This window comes from Apteryx mantelli, chromosome 18, assembly GCF_036417845.1.
Source record: "Apteryx mantelli isolate bAptMan1 chromosome 18, bAptMan1.hap1, whole genome shotgun sequence".
Classification (NCBI taxonomy): Eukaryota; Metazoa; Chordata; class Aves; order Apterygiformes; family Apterygidae; genus Apteryx; species Apteryx mantelli.
In genome coordinates, this window is record NC_089995.1 from 5,162,290 (window position 1) to 5,178,383 (window position 16,094).

Sequence of the window (16,094 nt, forward strand, 5' to 3'; positions counted from 1 at the left end):
TGAGTCTGGAAACGAAGGGTTCTTTGGGTTCCCTGTATTTCCTGCAGCGTTGGAAAAAGGTTTCTTCTTCAAGCTACCTAATGGCTGTGCCTCAGGGACCGTTCAGGTCTGCACAGCCTGAAGATTTGGGGTTTGGTTTGCTGTTTGCAAAACAGATTAGGAAAACAGCTGATGATTTCTATGTGTGGTTGTTGTACTGAATGAATAGAAAGCCTGATATTTTTAATGAGACCTCCTGTTCTGTGGAGGATATTCAAACAATGCAGTTCATGTGGAAAATAAACTAATTTCCCTCATTTGATTGAGGTTGTTTCTTTTTCTTCTGTTTGTCTAAATGCAGAATGTTAAACAGGGAAAAAGAGAGAAATCTGAAGCAACAATTTAAGATTTCCTGAGCTGCTGAGAGTGCTTGGCACTTGCAGTAAGTGGCACTTTCTGAAATTGTCAGAGCACTTTTCTAATACTAGTGCTTGCGACACCTGTTTTGTGGATGAGAGAGGAAGGCACAAAAATCTCAAATGACACAAGCGTGAGAAAGTTCTTTCTTTCCCGGAATTAATCCTGGCTAATAGCAAATACATGTGGTTTGCTTTGAGATTTAAGAGAAACTTTAGATCTCTCGTGTGATTTATCGTGTTTCCGTTGTCACGTTCGTTCAACTCCTGCACCCTCCGCATCTGAACCAGCCCATGCCGAGCAGTGGGGTGAGCCTGTGCTTCCCTCGTGCTTGGTTTGCTTTTACTTGCAGCTGCAGGAGATTTGAATGACAATTTTCTGAATATTGACAAATTCTGTAAGCCTTTCGGGGAGGGAAACAATAGATTTTGTGACTCTTGAGTTTGGCAAAGCTTTGCTGGCTTTAAGCCTTCATAACGATCACTTAGAATTGGGATTTATATCCATGCTTCAGTACGTGGCATTTGTAAGTACAGGATTAGCAATGAAAGTTCAACGTGTAAAAACTCGGAGCGATCCACAGTGTTTATTTACTGTTCACTGGTGGTTTCCCTCTTGCATCCTTGGTGCTTCACGTGTAAAACCTTGTCGCTGGCAATCCTAGTGAATGGAAAAGGAATTAAACCTGGAAAGGGTTAAATTCTGACAGTGTTTGCCACCTGTGTGCTAAGGGGCTTTCAGGGCCTGGAGCTGCAGAGTGTCTCTGTGCTCCGGGCACTGGCTCTCCGCGCTGCCCCCTGCTACTTCTGGCTGCTTGCAGGCTGCGAAGGGTGTCTGCTGCCCCTAGGCCCTGGAGGGCCGCACCGTACACATACCGGAGCCTGTTTCTTACCCGCGGGAGAGCGGAGAAATGCGTCTGCAGAACGCATGTTGTACCGCTTTGCTCTGAGAGACAATGACGCCTCCTTGCAATGTGTTGGGATGCAGATAGATAGCCTAAAGCAGAATTTACGTATCCTAAAAACTTAAGTGATTTGGCCGGGACCTTATGAGCCCGCAGAAGCAGGCTTGCTCTTTTAGGGATGGAACATAACATCATACTTCAAAATGCTGATGCTTTGATCTGTGGGAAGCGTGAGAAAAACAGAGAATTTCTCACTTTCCACATTATTTGGGGAATTTTTCTGTTAGGCCTGGGAGATGTTGACTGTAGCAGTCATCCTCTGTGATGTAAAGCAGCTCCTTTTCTTCACCTCTTGGGGGGACTGATACTGTTTAATTTGAAAGACAGTTAGTATAAAGTCACTTGTTTTCCTCTAGAACAACCAAATCCTCCTCCAAGGAGTTCTTGAATTACAAGATCAAGTCATTATTTGAGTGCGCTACGCAGGAGGATAGTTCCTGTGAAGCAACAGCTCCCCGTATTCCTGCACGGTGCGAGGGTGGAAGAAAGCTTGGCTTCCCTGTTTGCTGCTCAGATAACAGGGGAGAGCTGCTCTGCGTTCCCGATTGCCACAGCTTTTCGTCGCTTGCGGTGGCAGGGAATAGTGCAGCAGGTGGGAACGGCTGCGGTTATTTCCCCCCATCGCTTGCTTTTCCAGATGATGCTGAAAGCTGCAGGTGGTGGTGGCATGCAGTAAGCTCCTCTGGAAGCTGCAGCAAACCGAATGAATGTTTTACTGTCACGCTGTTTCTTTTCCTCCCGGTACCACATGATGGTCTGTCTCCAGAGTGCTTCTTGCTAACGCCAGCTGCTGGTTGAAATTTTTATCAGGCCTTTGGTAATTAAAACTCAAGAATCTTCAGATATTTGAGGTCTGTAAAAAATGAAGTGCCAGATGTTGAGTGTGGGGTGGGTTAGGGAGAAAAGCGCATAGGAATTGTAAGGGAGCTAATGTTGCATATGGAGCAGAGGGTGGCTCCATCTGAGACAGCAGTATGAGGCATCTTCAGGAAATTCATATTTCTGTATGTTGTGTTCTCATGTAGCCCTAAATCTCTCTCTGTCTCTAGTCAGCCGCTCCTTAAATGCACAGAAAATAAGTCTTTATGGGATAACTGTGTTCCTAGCAGCTGCTTTGCACTTAAGTTGCTACTGAGTAGGGTTAATGTAAGCTGTCGTGGACATATGCGCACGCAAAAGCTTTTTGAGTCCCTTCAGATTTTTGAACTAAAATCAAAAATTGCACCCATGTGAACAAATACTGTTGGTGCAACTGTATGTCAGAATCCCTAAGGTGGCAAAATGCCGAGAGATTGGGCAACACTGACAGAACAGACTCAAACCGAGGTTGGCGCCTCTGGGTTCTGTTTGATGTTGTTGGCAATGGTGTCTAAAATCTTACTCTCCCAGAAAGAAAAAAATTCTGGGAAGACCTTCATACTTCTTAACAATTCCTTTTTTAAAGCAATGTGTGAAGGGTATTAAGTGACATTAATCTTATTTCACAAACAGAAGAAGGCAGGGACTTACAGGAACCCTTGTGCAATGCCACAATAAATACTGGTTTCAAGGCCAACATCCTATCCACTCTACTGTATGACAGGAGTTGGAAGCAGGATTTTCTTACACAGTCAGGAAAAAAATCACTTTTTTTAAGGATTTTTATCATCCTTTGGGATTCAGGGTTTTGCTGGTCAGAATGGAAATATAAGGGAACGATTTGCACAAAAAAGAGCAGAAATTCAGCTTTTAGTTCCATGCTCCATGCCTGTATAAACACTGGAATGAAACAGCAGTGTAGGTGGGAAGGAAGTTAATGCTGGTCAGAGCTCTGGGATGCTGTGATATGAGCACGTAGGAAGGGAGCAAGAAGGAAGCTCACACCTTAGTGTATATTTAGCTTTTTAATACCAATCCTCCTTTTCACAGCCCTGGAAGTTTTATCAAGTTCACTCCCCTCTTTCCCCACGCATAGTTTTAATGTTTCCACTTGTACTGGAGAAAAATGCAATTAAACTCTTGCTTTTATTAGGACATTTGCACAGGGAGAACATTTGTTTGTTTACAGTGGTGATGAAGCCACGGGCTTCTTTCTTCAGTCTAATTTTTCTTTATTCCTGTTTTTATAGTTGAGTTTTAAACTGAACCTTTCAGCTCTGTAAATTAAATTTATGGTTGTGATTTTCCAGCCTAGCAATGTCAGTGAAAAGGGAGAGGAAAAAAATAAAGCACAAATCCATTGCTGTCATCTCGCAACTTGAATTCTGTGCGACACAGTTAGTATCTGAAAAAACGTGAAAGAGGGTGGAAAGTGCTACAGAAGGTGAAACCTAATGCTGATGCTGCTGGAGACAGGTTGAAAGCAGGGGAGATCCAAGTTGTGGTCAGTCTGGTGTAGCAGAGAAGGAAAAGAGAGACACTACAGTTATTTCAGCAGTAGGTAATCCTTTCAACAGTATTAACTGGACTCAGAGTCCAATTAATAGAAAATCATATTAAAGTCATTCTTCTTCAGGAAATACACCATCAGAGTAAAATGCTAGCGGCCGGTTCTGCCACCTTTCCCTAAGGAGGTCTTCCTCGTCTTCCTTGGTTATTCCTTTCTTCTCCGTGCAGCAGGTCCAGCTCCTGATCTCCTTGGCCATTTTTTTTCATTTCTTTCACTAACTTACTCTTCCTGGTATGTAGAGCTAGGAAGGTCTGCAAACAAGCACAAATTAAAAGTCTTATCAGTATTTAGCAATTTTTCAGAGTTAAGTGGAAAGCTTTAGCACTGTGTTTATTGCAGCATTATCCTTAATGTCAGATAATTCTATGAACAGGTATAAAAAGTAACACTTTAAAAGCCTTTTTTCACGTAATCTAAACTGATGACAAGTATTTACCAAAAACATTGACTTTTCCAGAAATACTGCTTTTCCCTTTGGAAGAAAAATACAGCTATTCTTCCCTTCAGGCTTCTTTTCTAGGACAGAATTTGAAGGAGAAGTGATTCTGCCACCTCTGAAGTGGGTAACCTTGTTAAATGATAGTTCTTCTTCTTGATTTTAATGTAGTTACCCAAGGACGTGTTTGAATTGTCTGTCGACATGTCTGTCCCGGGGTTCTACAGCATGAAAGCGTCTCCAACACCGTGCACCTTTTCAGGGATTTTTAACCTAAATTGTAAGCGAAAGCTTTATGATCACGAGTGCTAAAAGTTTGCTCACTCATAAAAGTGAACATGACATTAGGATATGCATATGAATACACTCTCATTTCAGAAAATAAAATGCCACATTTTGCAGTTATGCTTCAGTGCCTATTATGTGTGAGCAAAAAGTTGTATCTTCTGCAAAATGAAAGGCTTCTCGCCTGCCTTGCTGCTAAGCTGTCAAACAACAGGAGCATCAAGCAAGATTATTTGTTTGGTGCATTAATTGCTGGAGTGCTTTAGATGAGCTTGAAAAAACCCAGAAACGTACAAGTGAACCCCCTGCAGATGAAAATCTGTGCTTTCTTCTATAGTGCAGATGTCCTCAGAAAAAGTAGATGAATGATACGCGATCATAGCATTTAATTTATTTGAACACAGTGTTTTGTACCTCAAAAAGAAAAAACCCAGAAGCAATAACCTTTTCTTCAAAAGCAATATTTATCTTGAAAATGCCTGGTTGCTGTTGTATGGTGAACATTTTGGACCTCAAGGGATAGTGTATCCATTACTTTCTAGTTTTCCAGGAGTAGCAGCACTGAAAGTAGAACATCACTCTTGTAAGCTGTCTCTCTGAATCGGTGGGTAGATATGGATGGTGATACTGCGAGCTTTGGTGGCAGATGAGCTTGTTCTGAGCCTTCTACGTTCTTCACACCGAGCGAGTGCGTGTTTTACTTGAGTGAGAACAATTTCATGACTGTTTTGAAGAGAAATTAAAAATACTTAATGACTTAAATTAGGTAAAATCTGTATAGATGTAGTGGCAAAAGGAGAGACACAAGTCTTAAGACTTGAAGGTTTTGTTTTGTTTTAATCTAGAGCTGTCAGTCAGTCTGCTTCCGCCTCAGCCATGTCATGGTACAAGGAGGCGAGCTGTAATCAGGGCAAACACTTGGAGCCTGGCATTTAAGAAACCGTAACAAATTCCTGGCAGAGATTGACTTGCTGGTGGGAGGTCAAAGATAAGGTTGGGTGTATCAATGCTGACAGCTTTTTCCTTGTCTAGGTAGCAGTAGGTACTAATTTGTTGGGTGCGTGTTCTAAAATGTGGAGTTAATGCATCAGCCAGGGACTTTGTTACAAGGATAGTGTGCGTTACTCATGAAAATGTATTTCACCAATTTAAATATTGCATGAATTTATTATCATAATACAGCAACTCTAGGGGGCCACTCTTGAGGATGTAATTGCAGAGAAGAGCTGCTCTAACATTTGCATGTAATGGCTCGCTGGTGATTAGAGGTCTCTGGCATCATGACGCCATGGTGCTGCCTGTAGCCCCGGCACAGGAATGTCAATATTGCTGTGGCTAGATTTTTTTTATTTTGTTTTTTTCCCTGTCTATCTTGTCCTGCATGTGCTTTTTAAATAATACAGCCTAATTATTATTAGAAACGTAAAGGCAGCTTCCCTTTTGAAAAGGGACAACTTCAAGTATACAGGGTATATACAATTCTGAAAGTGGAAGAGCAAATTTGTTTAGGGGATGGTGTTAGTTAAAGCAATGTTGCCGCAATTCTAAGAATTTCTCCGTTGTAAAACTTCTTTGAAGAGTATTCTATGTAAAGATGTTAGAAAAAGCGAGAAAGATCATGAAGACCAGTCTTGTACTAAATGGTCGTTAGATTAGGTCTTTAATGGATAAATTCAGTTGGCCATAAGGGAGATGACCATAACTGCACAAAAACTGCAGACAGTTCCTGGGAGATCTAGGTGGAAACTGTTCAGTCCCAGAAGTCTAGCAGAGAACATGTAACTGAAGAGGGAGGCAAAAGATAACGTCAAATGATTTGGGCACCATTTTTGGCTTGTGTAGCTTCCAAACCATGTTTTATACACCAATGGTGGGATGATCTGTAATCCTTCACCTTTCCTCTTCCAGGCAAGCCCTTCTCACTAGGGCTTCCTGTAGTGGCCTTCTGGTCCAGCCTATGGAAAACCCAAGTTCAGGCAGGTAAATCAGTGCCACGCTAGTAACAAATCTTAGACTAGTATTTAGACTCCTAGTATTAATCCTAAACTCTCAGCCTCGCAGTGCCTTGCCAATACAAAATTTTCATCCACCTAGGGAATCCATTACTGCTTCTCTGTGTGGACTTTATAGTGCACAGTGTATTGCAGATTCTAAAGAAATGAAAGGTTTTAGCACAATAACATGAATTTGTTCAGATCCTGGCCATCACGTAGGTCTCCTGGGTGCTATGATAATACAAGTACACGGAGAGTTGCATATTCAGCTGGGTATAGTTTTTATCTCTGGCAAAATGGAAAAGGATGAATATCCATTTCGAGAGAAGTTTTTTGAAAAAAACTGATTGATATCTCAGTCAAAAAGATTAAGACTTTTGGAAAACACATTATGCTCACCCAAAAATGCTGCTGATGAAAGGCAGCAATTTTAACAATTCAAAACATAATAAGATTATAAATAATATCTTTTTTAATGTGTTTTACATGCCTGTGTTCTGCAGCGTTTCAGGCAGATCATGCCTCTTCAGAAGTCACGCAGAAAAGAAACATGACCTAATACAAAAACCTTAATAATAAAAAAGGTAAAGAATGGGTAGTTCAGTAATCTGTTTTATGTATCTCTTGGCACCCTTTTTAACATATCACACATTTGACAGCGGTTAGTATGTATAAGAGTTTAAGAGTTCATGAAGGCCACAAAGCTCATTAAAATCAGGTGAAGTCTTTTTGGTCTAGAAAATGACATGCTGATAAGTAGAATTCAGTGACCTTTGCAAGAGCCTAGAAGTATGCTAAGCTAAATGAAAAATGATACGATATGCCAAACAAACTCCCCTGCCAGACATGCTTATTTTCCTGTATGCAAGTCTTTCTTTTTGAGAAAATTTTAAATTGCTAATGGTAAATTGTATGTTTATGGTAATTTAAAACCTTTCCCGCCTCCATCGGAGTCTAACAAATGTTTAGGAATTTACTATCCAGAGTTACAGCTCTGCCTCTCAAGTGTAAATGCAGTGTGGACCAAAAGATATGGGAAACGATAACAAATCATGCTTTTACTTCTGATACATGACTGTTGAAGTAAAAGTAAGTATTTGAAGGTTTACTTGCACTAGTATAGCTGAATGATAGGAAGAAGCTTGCAGTGCTTTAATAATAATGAAGAAAAGATTGTACTTTGAGGCAGAAGACTTAATTTTCATAGCACGTTTCCCCGGTGATAAGTACCCTCCTTAGCCTTTCTGTTTCAAGAATTTAAGTATAACCAGTTTAGTTAACTTATGTGATCTATAATCAAGGTTTTGGGGGAGTGAAGGGTTAGAGAGGATGATGATAGGTGCAGTTTGTTGAGATTCAGTAACAGCCTTAAATAGGAGTTCAGTTGTTTTGCTGTGCTTTTTCCAGGTCCCTTAAAGCATATTTTAAAGATCCTGTAGTACCAAGTTATTGCCTTATAAAACAAGGTGTGTACCTAATGTTTTCAGCAAAAGCCTCTGGGACTTGCCTGCCTCCCAAGCAGGCCCTGAGCCTTCTCATCCTCTGTCTGCAGGAGGAGTGACCTGTTGTCCACCTTGCACAGAAAACGGATCTCCATAACCACTGTTTGCGTACGGGTCTCTTCCACCTGGGAAGGTGGCACAATAGTTGCTGCCAGTCCAAATTAGTAATGCAAATCATGAGTAAGCTTCCTGAATTTTACACTTAGCAGAAATTTAAGGTACCAGAAGCATCAAAGAGGATACGATCACTTTCTTATATACAAACACACACACATGTGAATCTATATACATACATATAAAAATGTTATATATACTTATAAATAAAAATACAAAAAAGTATGTGTGTGTGTGTGTGTGTATATATATATATATATACGGTCTTTTTTTTTTTCAAGCCAGGATAAGAATCAGCAAGATTTATAAACATAATGCATATCAACAATATCGTGAAATTCTCCCAAGACTCAGTGAGAGGAAAAAGTAAGCTTGCACTAACTCATAAGTACTTTCACTATTAAGTATAATTTCTAAATCCTCTATGTTTTGTGTCAAAATGGTAATTTCAAATCTGAGAAAGTCAAATGGAAACTTGTTAAAGGAAGGGTTTTAAAGTCAATATACTCAATCATATCTTTCTCATTATCACTTTCCTGTCTATTAAATGCTGTATCAAATTGACAGTATTGGAAATCAGATTCTATTAAATGATTGTCCAATTTAAGCAGTTCTAGCATTATATTCCACTGACTTTAATGTATGAAATCAAATAGCCCTTTTAATATCATAAACTGTATGGAACTGGATGGATAAAGGATGAAATTTGTACCAAGCTGGTACAAATTCTTGCCTTCGCTACTGAATCTTGTTAATTGTTAAGGCTGCATAGAGGTTTAAATTAAAGTGTAGATGTTTTAAAACACACTCACATAGATCCTAAGAGACAGACTACGAAGAAATTAGCACATGGACATACTATTTAACAAGATGTTACTAAAAATTATTTGAAGATTTTGAGATACAATACTAGGGATGGACTCTGCATGAAGAGGTAAGGTAGATCTAACTCAGGTTTCATAACATCCTACTACATGAGAAATCAGTCAAGTGGGTGAGTCTAGGGCTAATCTGGGCGTTATTAACTTTTAGTCTTACCTTTCCACTGCATCAGGTAGAAGGGAGGTCAACTAAAGTTCAAGGATAATTCTTGAGGTCCAACTTAATTTTTTCACTGATGCCCCAACATAAAGACTAGGCATGTGCTAATACAGGTATTCAATGGCACAGAGTCGGAGGTTAGAATAATCCGACCAGAATTAAGACTTTGAAGCATGGTAAAATAGAAATGAGGTGTAATTTAGTATTACGGAGTGCAAGGTCATGCGTCTAGGGGCTAATTATTTTTTTTGCTTTAAGATGGGAAATGAATTGCATGTGACAAGAAAGCTGTTGGAGCCTTAATAAGAGGCGATTGAGATCAGTTTGTGAGATCTGCTCATGAAGAAGGGAAACTGCTCCTGTAAGGAGAGATGGTGAAATAAGAATGCTATTATATAGACCAAAAATAATCTCATCTGGAATATTCTGTACAACTCAGGTAATCTTTTAGAGGAAGGATTAATTCAGCCCCTGACAGATGCAAAGAAGGGCTATGAGAATTATTGACAAAATTGAGAACTTTTTCTATGAGGAGACCACGAGAGTGTGGCTTGTTTAATCTAGCGAAATGAACGTTAGGAGTTTGCGCCTTATGCATCTACCTAGAGAGGGAGAAAAGGAAAGCCCAGATGGCTCTAACCACTCCAGATTTGAAAAACAGTGAATGAGCCAGCTACTAATCACCAAGTTATATCTTTACTCACTGGTCCAGAAATCTCCTCTTAGAACCTGCTGACCGGTGTTTCACCTCCGCAATACTCTGTCCACCCCATTGCCGTTCTTCCCGCCAGCATGAGAGTGCCGTGACAAGATGATCCCTGATGATAGTCCCAAGAAAACAGGATGTTACGTAGGGATCTCGCGTTGCTGGTCACAGCGCTATCAAGCATGCCTAGCTATTTTCTTTCTCATTCAGTGTAGGTGAAGCTAATCAGATAACATAGCTGGATTATCTGTTGATAAATGTTATAATTTTTATTTGTGGCATGCAGCTCAAACAAGAGCATCTTCTCATAGTCCTTCACAACCTGCTGTCATCTTTAGTACAGTGTTCCCAGTGGCTGCTGTCAGCTCCAAGGAAGGAGAAGGTCACTTTGTAATAGCTTGTATTTTCATTTTCTTGTTTTCAGAGTTGAGTGTAATCAAATTCTGTGTTCTTGGTACCTCTCACTCTGTTAAAGTGTTGTGGCAGTTAGCTCTATGTGCATGAGACATCTCACTGCAGAGACCGGACTGAGCCGCAAAGACTTGGAGAGGAGTGGGATCACTGAAGGGTAACAGTGTTTCAGAAGTTAGTGGTGTAACTAAAAGTCAGATCAAATATGTATAGTAAGTCAGTATTCACACTTGTCCCACATTTGAGTGCAGATGATTTGTGGATGCATAATATCTCCTTTTCTTAGAAAAACTGGAGTGGAAAGGGGAAAGATTTCAATAAAACAAAACCTGACCTATACAACTCTGTCTGGTATAAACATAATATTCAAAACCATCTCCCCATGCCTTGATTCTTTTTATTCTTTATGCTAATAAAATCATAAGTGCTAGCTAAATATTGCTTTTCCTGAGACCACATTAATTGTAGTCACAGTTCTGGGAAATTATATTAGTTTTTATCACAGATGAGTGTTTTCAGATGCAGTTAAATTACATCCTTATTCCAGCTGGGGCGTCCTCCTCAGACTTTTATTCATTATCTAATCTTAAAATAATCTGAAATTGCTACGGTATAGTCATATATACCACGATTGTTTCCCTGTGAGACAGTGCCTTAGAAGGACAAAGTGCTGGAGGCTGATAGCCTGGTGAGAAGTGTGTCTTGCCCAAAGCGCAGAATGTCGTTTAAGGCACGTATGCCTCCTGGATACAGCCCGGCAAGCACTGCCCCTTACCTGGGAAAGCTGTATGCCATACTCCCCTTCTCATCGCAGGAGCGTCAGTTCTGCACAGGTAGCAGATCCCGTCTCTGTACCTATAGTGCCGTTGTCCCCTGCTTGTTTGGCCTTGTGCCTGGGCAGAAATACCCTCTGTGTTGCTAGCTGTCCCCAGGAGAGAAGTAGCCAGAAGCTGTCGGAGGGGCTGAGCTGCGGAAGTCGTCGTCTCAAGAGGTTACCGGTTCCAGAAGCATGTGTAGATGCGGGAAAAGGTTGGACAGCTTCGAAGCAAAGAGCGGTCAGTGCAGCAGAGGCACAGGGATACCACCTTGGGTAGCAGAGTGGGGACTGTTTGACGCTAGGAAGGTATTTCGGGAAAGATGCACTGTATGCTTGTCCTGTTCTTGCATCTTTTTTAGGCTCTATCTGCTACAGTAGCCTGACCTTTGATGTGACATGCCTCAGTCATCCATATATTTTCAAGCTGGCTGCGTGAAGCATCTCCGCAATCCCAGTGATGTGCTGGTCAGGTGTCAGCAGGGAGACCCTGGGAGAGGAAATGAGGGCTGATGCCATCGTTCTTCTAATAGCCTACAAAGTGTGTGGATAGTAAGCGGGGGACACCTGATTAGTTTGTTTTATTTGTGCTATTAGTATCTTTTATGCAGTGTGCTAAAGCTTGTGCCTGAAGGTTTTGAAGGTTTTAGGTTCCCTCAGATTAAGAGAAGGACGATAGGGCAAACACTAAAGGAGAGTAATGCTTTCTTGGTCTTATATTTTTGGCTGTAATGCCAATGTGTGGTTGTTAACTGAAGTATCAATGTAATTGAAGCATGGCTGTAATTGGATAAGTATATTTAATGCTAATTCAGTTGATCAGAAACTGAATCTAATTTCTGAATTAATATGATCATGATCTTCTGAAGTATTTAATGAATCAGATTCTTGCATAGACATTTTAAAATTACAATGACCTGTGTAAAATTGTTATTAAAGAACACTGAGTTTATTAGAAATTTTATACTCAGCTTTAACTGAGTAGTTTATTAGAAATTTTATACTGAGCTTTAACAGAGTATAAAATTTCTAATGCCTTTCTCATGGCTGAAATGTTTAGGAGAACACTTTTTTTTACAATCTCTGCACCTGAGGATCTGCGCCTTCACCTACAGGCACTGGGCATGCATTACCAGCAACAGCATTTTACTGGTGAAGTTTCCTGTGCCATTAAATAGTGTGCACAGCTACACATAAATGTATTTACAGGTGCAGAAACTGAGTGGAGATGCATCTTGCAGGGCTTTATGAGGATGTGGGTAAAACAACCTCATGCACAAGGTCTAATCTACACAGAATGTGTCATTCAACTTCTTACTGTTAAGTGAAATCTTTTAAGCAAAGACAGTTATGTTGTAAATTGCTGTTGAGAGCTTATTCCCAGAAGCGGATTTCTAGCAAATGAGTTTTTTGTGCGTTTGAATTGCACCTATGAGCCCAGATCATTTCAGTTTTAGGAATAGCAATATGAAGTTTGTTGACAGAACTTCTAGAGAGTGTTTTATTTTGCAGTATTATATCAAAGGCGTTACAGTAGCTGTACAGGCTACTGTAAGGGCAGGTTAATATTGACATGTTGTCAATTAAAAACAGTTTCAAACCATTTTTCAAATGGAGGCTTTTAGAATTGGCCCTTTACTGGGCTGTCATGGCTGTTTGTCACAGGTTATACCTGTGTGTGCTTGGGCCAAAGAGCTCGGGGTCCCTGCTTTGGGCGTCTCAGGGAATCGAAGATCAAGTTATGATTGCGACTGTGGGTTTATATGACAGAGAAGGGTTTCTTATGGCAACTTCATCAGGCAGTGTTCTCTAAAGCGATTGCATTTAATTTTTTTAATTCCTTCACGTTGTGCCCTTCTAGTCTTAGAAATAAGGATCTTCCCAGCAAAATTCAAACCTGATACTATTTTGAAGGAATAAGAACCAGCAAGTTCAGTAAATCTGTTTTTAAATAATATTTTTTATTTGAAATGTAGTATTGTAAGTTTTAGTTTCAAAATGGACTAGAGATAGGAAAAAGGCCTTGGATGAGGGAGTTGGATGAGGAATTTTTTTTGCTATACTTTTGCTCCCAGTCAAATTGTGTAATGTGGATCATACAGTCTTAATCTGTTTCTAAATGAAGTGTGTAATGACCATAAAATATTGAAAATTAGAATTTTAGAATTGCTTCCTGTAAAATCAAGAACCTGAGCAGATAATGTGGAATAGTTTGCAACCTGTTAATTGCAGGTAATCATTTGCCCACATCGGGGGATGGAGGCAAGCTACTTGGGACTGGCTAAGCAGGACTGTCTCAGGGAAACACGGCCGATACGATGATCACGTTTAGGTTGCCCACGAGTTGTCACTGGCTGCAGCTGGCTGAGGATGCTCCAAAAGAATACGCGGAGCAGAGAGATGTGCTGCAAGGGATGGAGTTCAGGAAGCTGCTTCTTTTTAATAGCGTTTGCTTTTAAAGACTAAGAAGTGTAAATGGGAGAACTGGAAGGAAAGAGAATAGCAGAAACATTTTTGGTTTGTTCTCAACTTTATCATGATTTAGCAGACAGGCCCGTGACAAATTATTATTATTGTTATTGTTGTCAAACTACTGGACAGGACCTCTTTTAAAAGGAAATCTGAACTCTCTTTAGAGATAACTGCATTTGTGTTAATGCTATCCTAAATTTTCTCTCCTTTCACCTGCTATCCTTATTTAATACAGAGTTTAGAACCCAGCAGTTTGGGCTCTCCTAAGTGCATGCTGTGGGTCACGTATTTTAAGTGGAAGATTCATAGCTGTAATTAGGCACTACTTCATGTATGCTTGCATACTGTAGAAGGAAGGCTGGTTAACCAGAAAAGGTGCTATACGTATTTTCAAGAACTCGTATGTGCTGTTAGGCAGAGATCTGTTTATTCTTGGCACACGTTTACTGTATGTTTCACTCTTTGGGCAAAGAATTTACACCGAGGAGACTGGAGGCTAAAAGTAAGCAAATTTTCCCATCATTTCCGTGTTTACAGTGTGCTATAGAGGAGAGCAAGGCTTCCAGTGCTCTCTGTTTGCCCCACTTCCACTGTGATTCTGCAAAGCATCCTGGATATTGCAATGCAAATGGTATGCCTAGGAATATCAAGGGAGAAAATGCATATGAAAAATGCCTCAAAAGTAATGGATATCAGAATCTGACTGTAGCTGGTTGTTAGTGCCTCAGCCATCGTTCACCTGACCAAAGTTTACAAGGTCTTCTCAGAGCGTAGCCTTTGCCCTCCTGCCTGCAGTCTGACTCCAGGGCACCTGAAAACAAAACAGCTCATTAACCACTGCCATTTCAGGGATCGACTTGCTCTTTGCACATTGAGTGAAGATCATGGTTTAACTGAAAACAGTTTAAGATGCATGTTTCTAAGTATCCTAGACATGGTATCTTATATGTAATTTGAAACAGTAGGTGCCGGCAACAAGTAAGAGCATATTTTGTGAACCTCAATTGGAGAAATGCACAAACTTGGAGCCATTACACTTGTTAGACCTCAATAAAAGTTATTTATATGGCCACCAGCTGGAAATGGCTTCCAATAACCACACTATTAAATTTTACAAGATACGCCAATTGCAACACTCATTGCAAGTTATTACCATTGTATTAGCCAATTAGATTTTATTTACTGATTCTCAGTAATGGATATGTCTATCTTTTTAGATATATTTCTGATATTCAACCAGTATACAGTTGAGCTGTTGCATATTAAGTGTGCTACCTGAAATATCAAGGATTAGTCTTTGGAGAGCTGCACAATGCTGGAGCCTTAGTTGCCTGTATTCTTCTGAACCGATTTAAACAAAAATTGAGTATTACTCACTAAGGATCAAATTGCCACATTAAAGTCTCCCACAGGAAAGCATTTGAATTCCTGGAATTTCCTTTTGGAAGCAGAACAGGAACCACCTAGGTCGTGGGTGGATGGATGGAGTGTGTGTGTGTGGACTTCATTTGAGAAGAGAGTTGAGCTAATGGAACACTTTTGAAATTGCCAGCCTGCAAAGCACTTAATTTCTTCTCTGAAATAGATAAAAATATATTCTAGTTGCCTCCAATTCCAACCAAATAGTATTTAATTTCATGCCGTGTTCACTGGAGGTGCAATAAACCAAGTTTCCTACACTCATTTAAGCTACCATCTTCATGTTTTCTGACCAGGAAGTCTTCAGAGGAAACATCTCAAACACAGAGAGGTTCTCCTCCAAACCAATAGCCCCAGCAGTGCTGCAGGAACAGTTGTTCAAAAAAAGGGAAAAGATAAAAGCAGATTTTTAGATCGGCTTGGAATTCCTGAAATTGTACTTCTGAGATGCTATTTTATTCATCATCAAAGATAATATGAATCAGTCAATGACAGCTTCTTACTTAAAGTTCAAATACATTACTTTGGAGTTTGTATAAAAGCTTATTAAGAAAAAGATAGGCTTATTTATGGAATATATAATAAGTGATAACAGCTATCTCCAAACAATTTTTTTTCTTTTTTTTGCTGCCTTGGTGGATGTGAGAAGTTAAATATGTGATTTAAGTGACTGTACAATGCAAATAAGCTATTCCATGTGACGTGACAAAATGCTGAAATGAAGTCAATAGAGAGGAGTGACTGATCAAGATTCCAGTGCAGTAGATGATGTAGAATTTGGTCAAAATGCACTGTAAATACAATGTTTGATAATTCTGTCAAGGAATACTGAACAATTAGACCCAGGAGACTTCAGATGCTTGAAGGATGGAAAAAATAACGGTACTTTTTTGTCAGAACAATGATTGCCCACAAATGATTGTGATTTGATAAGTATGGCTAAACGCAACTTCAGCAAACATGGCAAATCTTTTAAGCTGGATTTTGGAATACAAACTAGCATTATTTTAAGGGAAAAAAAAAAAGGTCTTGTAACTCAAGAAGCAGAAATTTAAGCAAAGTAAGGCATATCTTATGTTTAGACTATAAGAATAAAGGCAAGTGCGTGCTGT